This window comes from Wasmannia auropunctata, unplaced genomic scaffold (assembly GCF_000956235.1).
Source record: "Wasmannia auropunctata unplaced genomic scaffold, wasmannia.A_1.0 LD336030.1, whole genome shotgun sequence".
NCBI lineage: Eukaryota > Metazoa > Arthropoda > Insecta > Hymenoptera > Formicidae > Wasmannia > Wasmannia auropunctata.
The window spans coordinates 385,141-400,462 of NW_012026860.1; the positions used below are offsets into that span (position 1 = coordinate 385,141).

The following is a 15,322-nucleotide window of genomic DNA, read 5'->3' on the forward strand; positions in this document are numbered from 1 at the left end:
TACATTGCGCGTAAGATTTATAATTGGATGGTACATTTTTATGATATACAACGGGATATAGTATCTAAAATAATAGTACTGTTATAATATAAGCTGTATCCCAAGCATCGCTGGCTCGGAGGTTTTATTTACGTGTGAGACGAGCCGTATCGAGTTTTATACGATTTCATTAGTGGTACAGCTTATTACGTTAAAACTCGTAATACTAAACTCGCATACCTTACACTCGTAACCAACATGCGTTTTGTACGGAGTCGTATAAGTGAGCGATTGTAAAAATCCATACGTGAACGCTGGGCACTATTCGAAGTAATACCATATGTCGAGCGTTGCTCGCAGCTATAACGTTATCGCGTACACGTATATTTGCATTTTCCTCACATGGGTGGACAGAAGCGACGCATGAGCGAAATGTCTACAAAAAAGACAGCGTTTAGTTATACGTAATGTACTACGTCATATGACGTCAAATGCAGACGCTGAATTATATTCAGCTTGATGGATCGTTTGGTGCGACTGGTATTCATTGCTTTAGCAGGCAACTTCGAATCTGGCTCATAAATCAGACAATCATCGATACAATGCAAAATATTTTTCGAGTCAAAGTTTAGCGTGGTAATCGTATTCTCAGTTTATTAATGATAAGTATATCGAGTAAATAAAATTGGTTAGCGGAAGTACTCCCTTACTTGTCACTAGTTCGAAATTTATAAAACTTTTATTATCATGCGTCATGGAAGACAGTCCTAGGCTCTAACAATAAGAAGCGTATAAATTATTGACGAATATGACGGACGTGCTGGAAACTTGAGATAAAAAATTAAACGCAGTAATAGAGAATTCCGTAATTTTGATTACCGTAAACAGTTAAAGATCACTAAAGCGTATTCGTGCGGATCAAGTATATAGACGCGGAATTCGCGAGCGTAATTTTTCTGACAATGGAAGAAGAATAACGAGCTTGGTTATACGCGTCGTATAACTGACCAACGTTACGCGGTGAGTGTATCACATTTAATTTGGTCGAGCGTGCGGAGCGCACGATATTCATTGCTTCGGTCGGCATCATTGAGCCCCGTTACGTAGATACGTGTGCATCACACATGCGGTTAACAGCACGGAACAAACGATTCTCTCTCTTTCCGCTCCCTCTTTCCGTCTCTCTTTTTTCCTTCCATCTTTGTTCAGTAGTAACACGTTTTCGCACATGTCTGTCGCTCACGCGCATGCAGTGGAAATATTTCGATGGTTTTAACTTGTCAACGTCTAGCAACGCTCGGGTTCATCGAGCGGAATTGCTGAAAATTCCGTTGGTAGCTGGAACACGAGCGATACGTTAATTTCTCACTCTCGTTTGCTATGTAACGTTTTGTCGTCACGTTCGAGCGCTTCGAATATCACGTTGTACTCGGGGAAGCAAGTTTAGATCTAATCAATTCGGTCGTCACGCGCCGGAGAATAATTTTGCTCAGTTTCCGCAGGAATAGCCGGAGAAATCCCCCGTTGTGGCTGCAGGGCAAAAGTTCGCTATTACGATCTTAGACCGAAGCTAGAATATGCTCGCTTTCGGCTTACCGGAAGTTTAATAATACGGCTCGCGGAAAGCGGCAAAACTTCGACCTAGTCTATATCTCGTCGGATTTGCTCGCGTACTCGTGTTACACAAGCAAGTACACCGATCTAAGAGTAATATTCATTAAAGGTCCGGCATTGCGAGGGGTACTTGTGAATTCTGGCCGCGCTAAAGCGTATATTTAACTTGTAATCGTCGTGCAATTACAAACTTTTCCGAGTTTATCTTTCCGTGTTCCGGGTTGTGGGAGCGCTTATACGCGCTACACATTTTTACGTACAATTCGGAAATTGAGCTAGAGTGCCTCTTGATTAAGCGTGCAATTAATACAAATTTCCAACTTCTATTTTCTCGTGTTTCGATCTATGCAATTAATACAATCGGCATTTCCTTTTCAAACTTTAGCGTTTCACAAACTAAAACAGATAATAGATATAATCGTCTTGGGATTATAAATTTCTATCGGATTATATATTCGCACTCTATATATACGTGGGAAATGTGCACGTTCGATTCGGATACCGTGAGTATAGCAAGTAAAACAAGATGTTAACCGCATTTACATAAGCCGCATTCTCGATCGAACGTGCGATCGGCAAAAACAGTTTGTTGAAAAGGTAGTCTTATTTTGAGCTTGTAAATTGTACGACTTGGAAATAGCTTCGCCCCTCTCCGATTTCCGGATAACGTGCAAACGTGCAGGCGACACTGGTATACTTTTAACTGCCTTTCCCAGGAACGCCAGCACCGCAAGCACTGTAACTCAATCGTATGTAAATTGCCGGCGATGTAATCTCGTAAAGCGGCTTAACGTTACGACGAAAGTTTTGCAACATGCCAGCGGGGGAGGGAGGGAGGTGGAGGAGGTACCCAAAACTCGCGATATAAATTGACGTAATTCTTTATCCAGGGTAACACCTGGAACACAAGGTCAATACCTTTCAATTGATCTGGACTATACTTCTTAACCTTATCCGGTCGACTGCTTTCGGCCCTATCGATCCTATCAAGTGGAAACTACGAGACCCGAAACCAGGGCCGATTCGATCAATTGGCAATAGTGCGGTTTCATTGCGGGCTGCTGCTCCGATTGTTTGATGACCTCATGTTGTTACCTAAGTTGCAACAAACTTTATCTGGCTTCCGAGTAGTAATTTCGCTGCCAACTTGAAGTTTATCCCTTGTGTCTGTCATTCTGAAAGACATTGCGATCATGGTTTAGACATGTTGGAAAATAACGTAGAAACGCATAGACGTTTGTTACTACATCACGCCTATATAAAATTCTATTGAAATAATAGTTGCGTTTGGAGAATAATGAATTTATTAAACCTAAGTCGCTTGTTTTTATTTAGTTTTCTCATAAATGTTCCAATCTTTTTTTTATTTTACGCACACGCTAAATGAATTGTTTAATTCAATAATAAAGATAAAATATGATATATAATTATGATAACGAAAGATGTGTAACGGTCAAAGAAAACTGGTAAAGCTTCGATGAAATATACCAGCTGACTTGGTACCCATTCGTAAGCCGGGGGCGAGTAAAGCGCAAAGTAATAACGCGCGAGATTCGGGCATGCCAGATTTATCGCGGCAACACACACCACTGACGTGACGGGAACGGTAACGAGGCTCAACGACAGCTGGTGCACGGCCCACTTCTCGCGAGTGAGAATACGTCCTACACGTACCAGTTTTCATACGTACACGACGAATACGCGATAACTACGCAAACTTTTATCGGCAAAGAAGACTCTCATTTACAGTCTTGAAGAAATATCATCGCGTTTTGATGAATTCTCTCGAAAAGTGAGTGAAACCATTATTTTGTTTTTTTTTATAGTTTAACAATTAAACTAAAGGAATATCTGCCTATATTGTGGCCTACATTGTCGCCGCAGATTGGCAGCCTGCTATCGATGAGCAACGTCAAAGAGACACTCGATGAAACAGGCGGTCTGTACGGCGAATGGAGCGGTTGTTATAAAATCCTATATATACAGAAAAAAAAAGAAAATGAGAATGCACGTTTCGAGGCACGATCCTATGGCTGTTCTACATGGTTATCTCGCAATCCTCAGCGAATATCTGTCACTGCGGAAATTCAATTTCAGGGATCACCGCAGTGACAAGATTAATAGTCGGCCGTTCCGCAACTAAGTTGCGAAAAAATGAATTATTAACGAAAAAGGAGAAACGGACCGATACGCTGCGTAATAGCGATGGAAAGTCGATACTCCAAATGAGTTACCCGCCCTCCTACCTCGTCTCCGCCGCGATAGAATTCTCATCATCGAATGTACTGTTATAGTTGCAACTTGATATACCGCAAGACATAACGCTTTTCACAACTGCGTCACAATAGTGCTGTAATTTATATTTCTGTAGAAATACATATAAACGCTAAAAGACAGATTAGATTGAAGGAATGAAATCAATGAATGAGTTTAGCATAAGTAAACTCTTTCGTTTAGCGAGGTCAAGAGAAAAAAATTTAAGTATTAAAATTTATGTAAATATTATGTTTACTGTATAATTAATAATATCGAGACATGACATAAAGATATTATAATAGTAAGTAATAACCTATATATGTATGTCCCATTTCGCCAAACAAATACCAGGAACTAGTTTCCGCGCTCTTTTGAAAGGACAGCTTCATTCTTCAAAAACTCACGCAATCTTCCGTATGACTGAAAAAGATGAACGAGGTGTTGGGATGCAGCAGTGAAATTCCATGAAAATTACAAACTCTATCTCGACTTTCTTGCAGTCGACATTTAACTTTTAAAAATTGTTAAAACATAAAATGCATGACATGAAATGATTGCTGATATTTTATGATTTTTTTATGATACATTCGATGTCTTTCCTTTCGAATACCTTTTGCTTCGCTATGTGTGAAGCATACATTATCGATGAATAAAAGCGATGAAGGTATTGAGATTCCGCTTGATTGAACAAGTAAAGAAGGTTCCGCTACTTTCTGATATTGCGATGGTCCTCGTGGTTGGAACGAGGTTTCGTACAGCAAATCGAAGAATAGGCGGAAGAGAAGTTAGACGGATGTAATGCGGCATAAAGGTAAAGAAAAGTTGCAGACTTAACGACAAACTTCTTCGAGTGTCTTGCTGCATCCCTTACCTAAGATGAAACTCCGCTTATATCATCAAACGTGACATTTTTACAAGCTTACAAGTTCCGTCATAGCGTTTCTTTGAATAACACTTTGGTACGTGTACCGAAACGAAGTATCGTTGAGATTCAACTCGCCCGAATGAGCAAAGGGCCTCGCGGTTTCTTAGAACCGTCTCCCTAGACTCGAGATTACTCCGTCCCGAGGTCCCGCATGACGCATAAACGCGAATGCTGGAGATTGGAAAGAACTTGCAGTAAGCCGAGAAGTAAATATAGCAATCTATCTCCACATTTTTCTGTTATATGTACGCTGTGCATTTTAACAAGAAAAACCAACGTACATATTTTTCTCGCATTTTTGAGATTTCCGCGTTGAATTAAACACATTTCTTTCAGGTTTGGAAATGAAAATCTTCTGCATAAAATAGTTTACGTAAAAAGAGATGCGCGCAACATTCCACTTAGCTGAGCAGATGAATACGGTCGGTTCCCCGTGTTGCTTTGGAAATCATCGCAGTTTGAAACGCATTCGCGGAATTATCGTGCAGATATTCGTTCTTGACAAGGAATATTTCCAGAGGAAGAAATTTCGAACGTAGTTCGTGCTAAAAAATTTGTTTTGGATATCGCATTAAATAGTTAAACTGTTCATTGTGTTATATATAGATAGTGTAAATTAACGCTGCTCTTAGCTCTGATTCAAGTGGACGAGGACAGTTGCCATTGTGGCTTTTGCAGATTGTCGGCGTGGTATCGACGCGGGTTTTGTCATGGTGAGCTGTCATTAGCGGAAGAGGTTGGGTAGATTACAAATGACACTGTAACCAGTTTAGAGACGAGAGCGTTCCTGTGCGTTGGTAATCATCCGGTTGTATGTTCGACAAACCAGCTGCTTTTAACGGACGGCTCTTACACATATGTCGATGCGCGAAATCGGTCAATACCAGCCCTTTGTACAACAATCGAGAACTTGGCAGATATACGTCAGTCGGTTAAGCCATCTTGCTCCCGGCAACATGCGATCTATATGCATCATTGAAACTACCATCAAATCGCGTGATATCATAGCTGATCTTTTTCACGATTTCATATTCATCAACCGCACATATTGACATATCCATGTATCTTTCACTGTCACTTTCAATAGAATATTCGAGTTCTTATTGAGAGAGCGAAAAATATCGCATGTCGATTGCCATTTTTAATGTCCATTTTTAATGTCTAAACAATAGAATCAATATAACTGCATGATTTTTAATTTACAAATAGATGTGCTACGTATAGATGTTGAATTTACTAATCGAAACTTAATTAACTTTCGGTCGTATATTTCCTGCTTTAATTCCCAATATAAAACGATAACGAGGTAGCAAATGCGGGCAGCGTTATTATATTTTTCGCCAAGTTGATATGTGCCTGGTGATTTTCCCTTTCATGTGTACTTTCTACATATACGTATTATTTTCTATATGCGCATATATTGATATTATTAACGTAATTTTCATTATTATTTTATTGTAATCATTATTGTTATGATATAGAATATACATATATCACACAAATTTATAAAACGATGGTAAAAATAGCCATATGAAATGCCGTAAAAACGCACGAGTGATTAACCATAACTATTTCGCTAACTGAAAATTTCATGAAAGCAACATCACGATATTTTATTTTAAATCGGATGTGAGCAGCTTTGAGACAGACATTGCAAAATGTCATGTTCGGTATGTGGTGCATGGCGCATACCGGCAATTTGTTTTCAAATGTCTTCATATTTTGTGGTAGCATGAAAAAAGGATATTCTTTTGGTATGCAGCGTCTATATTTTTTTTTTCATTGCGGGTAGTATCTAGCTGGTTATCAACCAGAGAGTTCCCAACGAATACCGTCACGCGCATTCTCCTGTTTTTACGATTTGTATCTATGTACATACAACTGTAAAATATAATTTTCTTGTTATACTATTTTAGAAAAGCGGCGTTTTCATATTTAGTCCTTTGATAAATTGCTGGTATCTTATACAAAGATAGCAAATGCATGAAAACAATGCAATTTAGCAAAATAATCGTATCTTATTTCCAAAACGTTGAATACTGGATATAAAACGAAGTTGTCTGTGAATAAGAAGAAACTGTGTAATGTAATGTTTAATTTACTTTTACGATTATATTTAAAAGCGTCTCCAAGTAGTACCGATATATATACAAAAGATATAGCTATTCATGTAGATATTCTAAATTGCTCTCTATCGGATTAAACTAATTTCTTTTGTCGAACCGTAACTGCTCTCGTAGAAATGTGAAAGATACATATATAAAGTATAAAATCTAATAATATCCATGATGTTTGATATCAAAATATTAATTTCTACAACGAACCACTTTCGGTTTATGTGTCAATAAGATATTCTTCTTTTAGCCTTGTACATTTAGAATAAATTATTATTCGATGCAAATGTAACATTTCTAAAGGTGCGTTTAGCGTAGCGTCAGCATAAGCTCGGTACACTGTAATATGAAAGTTGTATAGTCTTTTCTGCATTATGCAGGTGAATCTCATTATACAACCAACTCGTTCACTGTCGTCTATGCAACGAGCCGGTCAAAGATCTTTGCGATACTTATGCGAAAGATTCTCATTATCCATTTCTTTCTTTGAAGATTTAAAATTATTTTGTTATTTTCTAAAAAAAGTTCATAGAAATTTGTTCTTTTATTTTTTTTCTCTTGTGTATTTAAAAATTATTAATACATAATCACGGAGGCAAAATAAGAACGCTCTTGTCGGTACATGTATGTAGTTTATATCCAAATATCGAGTTTATGCCCAAGATTGCCAGGTGTATTCTCGGTATGAAATCGCGTAGCTGATATTGGCGCGATTCGCTTAATGTAGTTACATTACAGTCATGTCGCCCTACTAGGTCACCAAGACTAGAATTTCGTATGTCGCTAGCAGTATGCGCGGCATACAAATTACCCCCTTTACTTTTAAATGAAGACGCGACCACATTCAAAACATTTGTTTCATTACGTGAACAATCTCTCTCTCTTTCTCTCATTTTGTTCGTTCATAATCTGTCCTTTACATCAGAAGAACTGCAAATGAAAGTTCCACAAGTGTTCGCGTAGTCCGTCGCTTGCAGTTTGCAGTATAAGCTCGGTTAAAGTTTTGTCACTTCAGGATAATTGCTAATACCCCGCGATAGTAGGAATTGCGTTTAATTACGAAAAGGTACATCTTAACTTTGATATAGTACTAATTGGCAGCTGTATTTATCAGCAAGTTGTATGTTCATTTTGTACATTTTTTAACTTTGATATAAATTTATTCAAGGATTGAAAATAATTCATATTTTTGATATTTGTTATCTATATAGTTTTAGCTTTCTGTATTTGGCTAGAATTCTATTGGTTATTCTAACAGGAAAATAAAATATTTAAGAGAAGCTGTGAAAGTATCAGATAACTTTGATTTATAATAGATGACACATTAATAAATTTTACCATGTATTTTAAATTGATATTACATCTAGACAATAATTACTCGGTGTTTTCACATATTTTCTCGTTAATATTTAATATTACCTAGCTTGCCGAACGTTAACACGATAATTAAATTTGCAACTTTTAACCGCAGCACTAAAATGTATTTCGATGTGATGATTACTAAATGACACAACGAAAGCCGATCCATCATGATACTCGATCTATCCTGGAATAATTTTAGCGATCTCATCCTGTCCAATCTAGCAAATATCTCCATTAAAAGGGATTCTGCATCGGCTCGTTGATATCCAACACACGGAGTAACGGAAGTCATGTTTATTCTGCAAACGCATAACCACTAACAGTCTATTTATTCGTACGATGCAGCTTCATGTAATTGATACATGGTTCAGTTCGGCTGACCATGTTGCTGCATCTCGATTCTCGCAAAAAGAGGAAAGTATTGTTGTAACGGCGATAATACGGCAGTGCATCATGTCTGTGACGTAATGCACGATTTATATACGACCGCTACGTCTACAACATTTTTCTCAATATTTCCGGTGAGCGTGTCCGGAATTTTTCACATTTTTCAGAATCGTAAAAGTAAGTGACCACGTATATGTATGTAATCGCATCCTATATATTTAAGTTACGCTTAAAATCGTGCAGAGGTGTCCTTTTTTTCTTGAATAACAATATGAAAAGGATACATCTTCAACAAATAATATTTCCAGAGATATTTTATATCCAACGAAACCTTATTGTGTTATAATTAATTTTATATAATTAATTTTTTATGTAGAATTTAACAACCCCAAAAATAAAAAAAAACGTTAATAATATTTTTTGAAATTGTTTTCATGAAATTTAATTTCAGATATCGAAGTAATTACTCGGCAATGATCAATGTGTATTCGATCAATTGGTTCGAATAAACGAATTAGGGAAATTTGAGGACAAAGATAAACAAATATATTTTTATATCTGTTATGTCCCGTAATAATTTAACGATATAAATGTGCACATCGACACATTTTTAGCGAACGCAACGTAGTTTCCGCAGACATATTTATGAATTTTCGCTGTATGAGCGTCGGCGTTCCGGGGATAATGGCAGAATTGTATACTTCGCCCATTATGATCTGGCCGAGGTCAGACTAAAGCCGAGTATTTATGTAATGTGGCCATGTCGCCGTAATGCATGCATTGCGCATCCGTTGACACAGGGTTACTGAGCGTGTTAATTACTAGGCGGTCGTTATGCGTCATAAATTAATATTTCAATTACGATTTCACTAATGCCGTGTACCGTCAGTACGATTCACGTATTCCGACCATACAAATTTTAGCAGCAAACGTATAGAGATGTGCATGTATGAAATTGAATATAAATTATTGTCTATATTGGAGAATGGAAACCTCGTTAATTTTCGAACGACTATTTCGATAATTCGCGTAACACTTAGTGAATTGAAATTATAAATACAAAATGGGAATAATTGGCGTGATAAGTAGTATCGCAGGTACTCTATAAAAACAATATCAAGTAGATTCGTAGGTTCAATACTTTTGCTCATAGACATTTCTGTCAATGTCTGCAGAGCATGTATTGTCTTTAATATTACGTGAAAGTTTTTTTATTTAGACTTTTTACTGTACGAAATTCTAGCGCGCGCGCGCGCACGCACACATATAAGTATCAGGTTGGTTTACTGAGAACTTTGTTCGAACGAGGACAATATCGGCTCTTAAAATTGAATCAGAAAATATCTCCTTTCTGCGACATAGTATTCGGGCGGGATAACACATTTTATTCCGCCTTGTCATATTATTTTTATTAAATTGTGTGTGTGTGTGTGTGTGTGTGTATCCGTACGCATATATATATAAATATGTTAATTTTTAAATGTATACAAATGCAACGTGAAAGAAATAGTAATCCGTTGGCGTTGCTTGCGAAAGTACATAAAAAATATTAAGATTAATGTTTAAACACCTGTTTGCGTAGCGCAACATTCTGCAATTCAAATGTGTTTAACATTTGCATTAGTAAAATAAAAAAAACAAATGAACACAGTTATATAACCTTTGTTCGCATAACGGGGCGCTCGATCGCACGGGACGAGAAAGCATTGCGGCTACATTGTCATTCCGGATTCATGAATAAATACCTGCTCGTGGCCATAAAAAAATTCTGTTCCGCGAATATCGCGGAAATCCCCGAGCCAATAGTAGATAAAACAAAACTGCTGGCGTTGTACGGTTGTATATAAATTCTTGTTAGCTTGTTTGTGAATATTCCGGCCACCTGCTCCTAGATTGATATCCACTATCTTGTACATCGCACGACCTATCAAATCGGTATTGCGCGGAACAATCTATAAAGAAGTGCCGATAGTTCAGATTACGCAATTTTTTCACGGATATACTGATTGTGAGTAATGGCGTGCTACGATATATCGTGATTAAAAATACATGAGTTGATGTCAAGAGAATTGAGGAATGATGAAAAGTCTATCATTTTAATTTATCTTCTTTTTGTCAACATGATTTCATTAAAATGTTGGGAAAGTAATATTGATATATTGCTATATATAATGTTACTTATAAATTTTTATAAAACGTAAGTAATGTTTTTTTGCATATGAAAAATTTGTGATAATTTATATTTTATATGTAGGTATATTAATATTTATCCAGGTTTACTCTAGTATTTAGCAGAAAATATGGAACTGAAGTTTAATTTGCAATAAATCTTTTATTTTTATATATTTTTCTCTGGCACCTTGCATAGATGTACAAAATAGAAATGTAACAATATATAGGAGGCTTTTCCCAATAAATTTTACATCGAGTGTGAAGAATAATTGAAATATAAAAGCGGCTTTTAAAATTTATTCCGACACGATTGGAAGAATTGCGAATATATCCAAGCGGGTGATGTGCAATTGTTGTTGACATTACGTAGTGTTGTGTTGACACAAATACATGTCAAAAGTCGTTTAGTGAAAACATTTACGAAGCGCGCATGCAGTCGGGGAGTAAAGGTGTTCAGTACTCACCAACCTCCGATTCAACGGAAGTTATCCATCCAGTGCAGGCGTGTGAGAATACATGTGAGAATAAGCGGTAGCAATTTTTTTATATATTTGTAAAATAGAAATAGCGCGAAAAAATAGAGCTTTTACTGCTAAAATCCTTAACATTTGCTTGACGCTGACTTAATTGGAGCAAATTTGTTTTATTTTGATAAGGTATAAAATGTATATAGTACGATCATTTAAATATGGACTTTTTGGTACTTTCCCGCTTAAAATTTAAGCGAATAATAAAAAATAATAATTTAGTAAATATTTTCAAGATTTCATGAGCTTTGTTTGAAAGCGTTATGCTTTATAGAAACTGTCGAATTAAAAAAATGGCACAATTCGTGAATATTTAAATCGTGTTTCATCCCAGAAGGTAAAACATTCAGGAATAATATGTACAAGCACATTTTACAGTCACGTGAATGACTTGAGGTATAGGACGATCTCGTAAAGTGGCATTTGGCTTGGGTTAGGTATTATCAATTTATTTCGTACTCTCTTAACTTTGTCTACTTCGTGACACCGGCTCTCAAAGGAATAGTAGCAGCTCCTTTAAAATCGATACTTTCTACGATATATTTTATCTAGTGTAAAGACATTTCTGATTCATTGCCCATCACGGTGACAATATTCAATATGTTACGACGAAAACTTGATTTTATGATAACAAAGCTCTTGAGAACGAAAACTTATGTATATAAATATAGAAACTTTAATTTGAAGCATAAAATCATATGTTTCAAATCAAAGAACGATGCATTGAAAGAATCGGCTTTTCAATAATTCTATTCCTTTTGATAATAATCCATTTTTTAAATAATTGAATATGAGCCATTGTGCTTTGAGATGATATTTTTAATCAGAAATAGTAAATAGGGATACAAAGTTTTTCGTAGGAAATGCTGCTCTTTAACGTATATTGCGCTTCCTTTCTTCCTTTCCTTTTTTCGTTTATCGATTTTTTATTTTTTTCCACTTGCTTCTTTATCCGGCAGCTTTTAGCAGAAGCTTTTCTGTGTCCACCAAATAATCGCGTGATCTAAGTGTAGTGGTAGTCGTGCTTTCAGCAGATATCTAGATGCACCGCACCGCTTGCTACATTGCGCTGCATCTTGAAACTCACCATCAGATAGATAAAGAATTCTATAGATTTCATCTGTATATAAATAGATTTATCTACATTCTGTACGTAGAAATTCAGACATATATGTCTATACATATAGAATGTAGATGGATCAATTCATATATAGATGTATATATAGAATTGTGAATACATAGAATGTGTTAGATACATCGCAATTTTATTTAGAGATACAGTTTCTTTATCATTTGAAAGTAAAATATTCTACAGAAAAAAATTTTATTTGTTTTTCTCACAACTTCTTAACTTTCAATATATATTTTAGTAGCTAAAGTTTAAATTAAAATTCTGTTAAAGTCAAGTTTACTTTAAGCTTCAATCTACTTTAATCTTTAATCGCCTATAACAAGAACTATTGGTATTTTAATATTAAAAAAATATTTTCTTAAAGTTTTACTTGTAGTACTCGTGGTCGAGATAACACTTGCACTTACTTTGGATACCATGTAATATATATATATATATATATATATATATATATATATATTCATATATGTATGTGCGCGCGAGCGCGCGCGCGTGTATGTGTATGAAACAGCAATAGATGAGGCGCGATGCAAAGTTTCCCTCGCTTTTGCAGAAACTTCCAAGTTCCGATCTTGCCAGCAGCTTGCGGCATCAGTCGAAATTCAGAAAAGTCAACTTGTGGCTGGAATTGAGTGCTAAGTGATTTCTACTGTTTCCGATGCAGCAATAATATCATTGCTTCTTAGTGTGGCATCCTGATCTTATGTCTTTGATGTTCGTGTGACTGTCGTATAATAGTATAGGCAGCTGAAGAGTCGTGGGAAGACATCCTTTCGCGCGTCTCCGTGTCACAGCTTACGGATCACCTGTCGAAATTCTCACAGTATATACTATAATGCTCGAGGGAATACGTTCTGTCATGCGAAGAAAAAGATCACGTTAAGTATTTATAAAATAATGACAATTTAAAGGTGCATCTACCTTTTATAGATATGATATCTTGGAAGAAGAATAAAAGTGTTGAATAATGACATTTGGAAAGAGCATAAATGCCCACATATGCTGTTATACAAATAACATTAGACAAAAGTAATATTTTTCATTATAATATAATTTCCTTTATTTTCACCTTTTTATAAATTGCGTCATTTTTATTCTTGTGCAAAATATAAATTCTTTACGCCATTTCTTGATATTCGTGAGAGCGATTCATTTTACGAGCCCTCATATGTTATGACTGATCGATATTCGCGCAGGCAGGTTGTGCATGTCTACGTACAAACAATCGCCGCATGCTAATTATATGTCGTGACACGAGTACGCTTGCGAGTCTGCTGTTAATCGTATGCGCGTTTTTCCTCGTAGGCTGCAAAAAAGCCTATTGCTCTTTCCTCTGCAACTATCACAAAGTACGTTATAAATAGAGTGCAACATGAGGATACTCGAGTCAATGCCGGCGAACGTGACTGAACAATGATGTCTCCGAGTGTTTTAGAGCGGCCTGGCGCCCCACTTCAACAGCCAAGAGGCTGTAGTCGCTTTTAACATTGTACATGCTATTCTCAGCATGTATTGTACATACGTTAACGTACATGTGTGATGCGAGAGGAGAATTAGTTCTGCCGCCATTTAAAATATTCTCTAGGTTTCTCGGACAGTTCCGTCATGAGGAAGTGGCTGTGCCAGCATTTTTACGTCTCTGACATTCCACTTTCCACTCTACGATGCGGCGTTATTAATATGACAGCAGTGATTGATTCTTTTTAATTTAGCTCGGTGATTTGTTTTTATTTTTCTCTATAATTATTTGTAATTAAATTCTAATTATTACTTTAGAATTAATTTAATATCATTTTCAAATATAAGATTTTTAATGTAGAGCGTTTATTAATAATAAGAAATATAGTAATAATGAAATTTTTTGTATCTAATACACATACATAAACATTGTTTTACATGTTAAAAGATTTGTGTATAAGTTATTATATACAAGTAATTGTGGCATAAATGATAACGAAATGAATAGCATCGATATTGGACACTAGAAAATTGCAAATGTCACAGCGTATCTTACGAGGCGAGACAAATAAGTTCAAGTACGTTTTACGCGACAGGTCGCTTGGGTGTCTTTCCAGTTGTAGAAACCTTTATACGACGACGTGGCAACGAAAGCAAGCTGACGAAAAATAAAGTGAGAACAAGAGACAGTGCAGGAGAAGGAAGAGAAGTAAGGTAACGAAAGATTGAAAAAATACAAATGTTTGCTATATTTAAGAGATTGATAGAATATCAGAATAGAAAACGGGATAGAAAGAACACGTTGTTTTTGCTAATTTGCTAAAGACTCTTCTAACTTGTGGCTCGTGGAGCTATTAATTCGCTGCACGAGAAACGCGATATGTTCTTTCGTTGGCGTACAGCTTCCTTCTCTTTACGTCTCGCTTTTTCGAAAGACTGATTAATTGCGTCACTATCCTTATAAATTGCTTTGTTTGCATTAGTCTTGCCGTGCCGAATGAATGCTCGCTAATGGATCGTTTCAGCCAGAATAATCATTGCAAAGCACTAGTGCACCGACAGAGACGAATCGCGAGGGTAGCGATGGTGATATTATCTTGGATAAATGATTGTATTCGCATTAACGTTGATACTGTAATGATTCACATTTCTCTCTCCATTAGCGCAATCTTGCGCCCTGTCATGTAAATATTGTCATGTAAATATCTGTAAAAAACATTAAAGTTATATAAAAGACATAAAAAGTTATTTTAACTTTGAGCCTTTACGGTCACGGCTGGATATAGATGCCTAATAAATTCTATATGAATTTTTCTGAAATCCACGTACAGCCGTTAAACTGTGCGCCGATTAAATGTTCGGACTTGAAACGCAATTATAGATCGGAAGAGCACAC

General features: G+C 36.2%; 1 protein-coding gene across 3 annotated transcripts in view; it reads left to right on the top strand.

Annotated features, from left to right (window-relative positions):
• Positions 1 to 15,322, top strand: part of LOC105452538 (suppressor of lurcher protein 1) — a 222,279-nt gene that overhangs the window by 32,943 nt on the left and 174,014 nt on the right. The gene's annotated exons all lie outside the window — the stretch shown is intronic.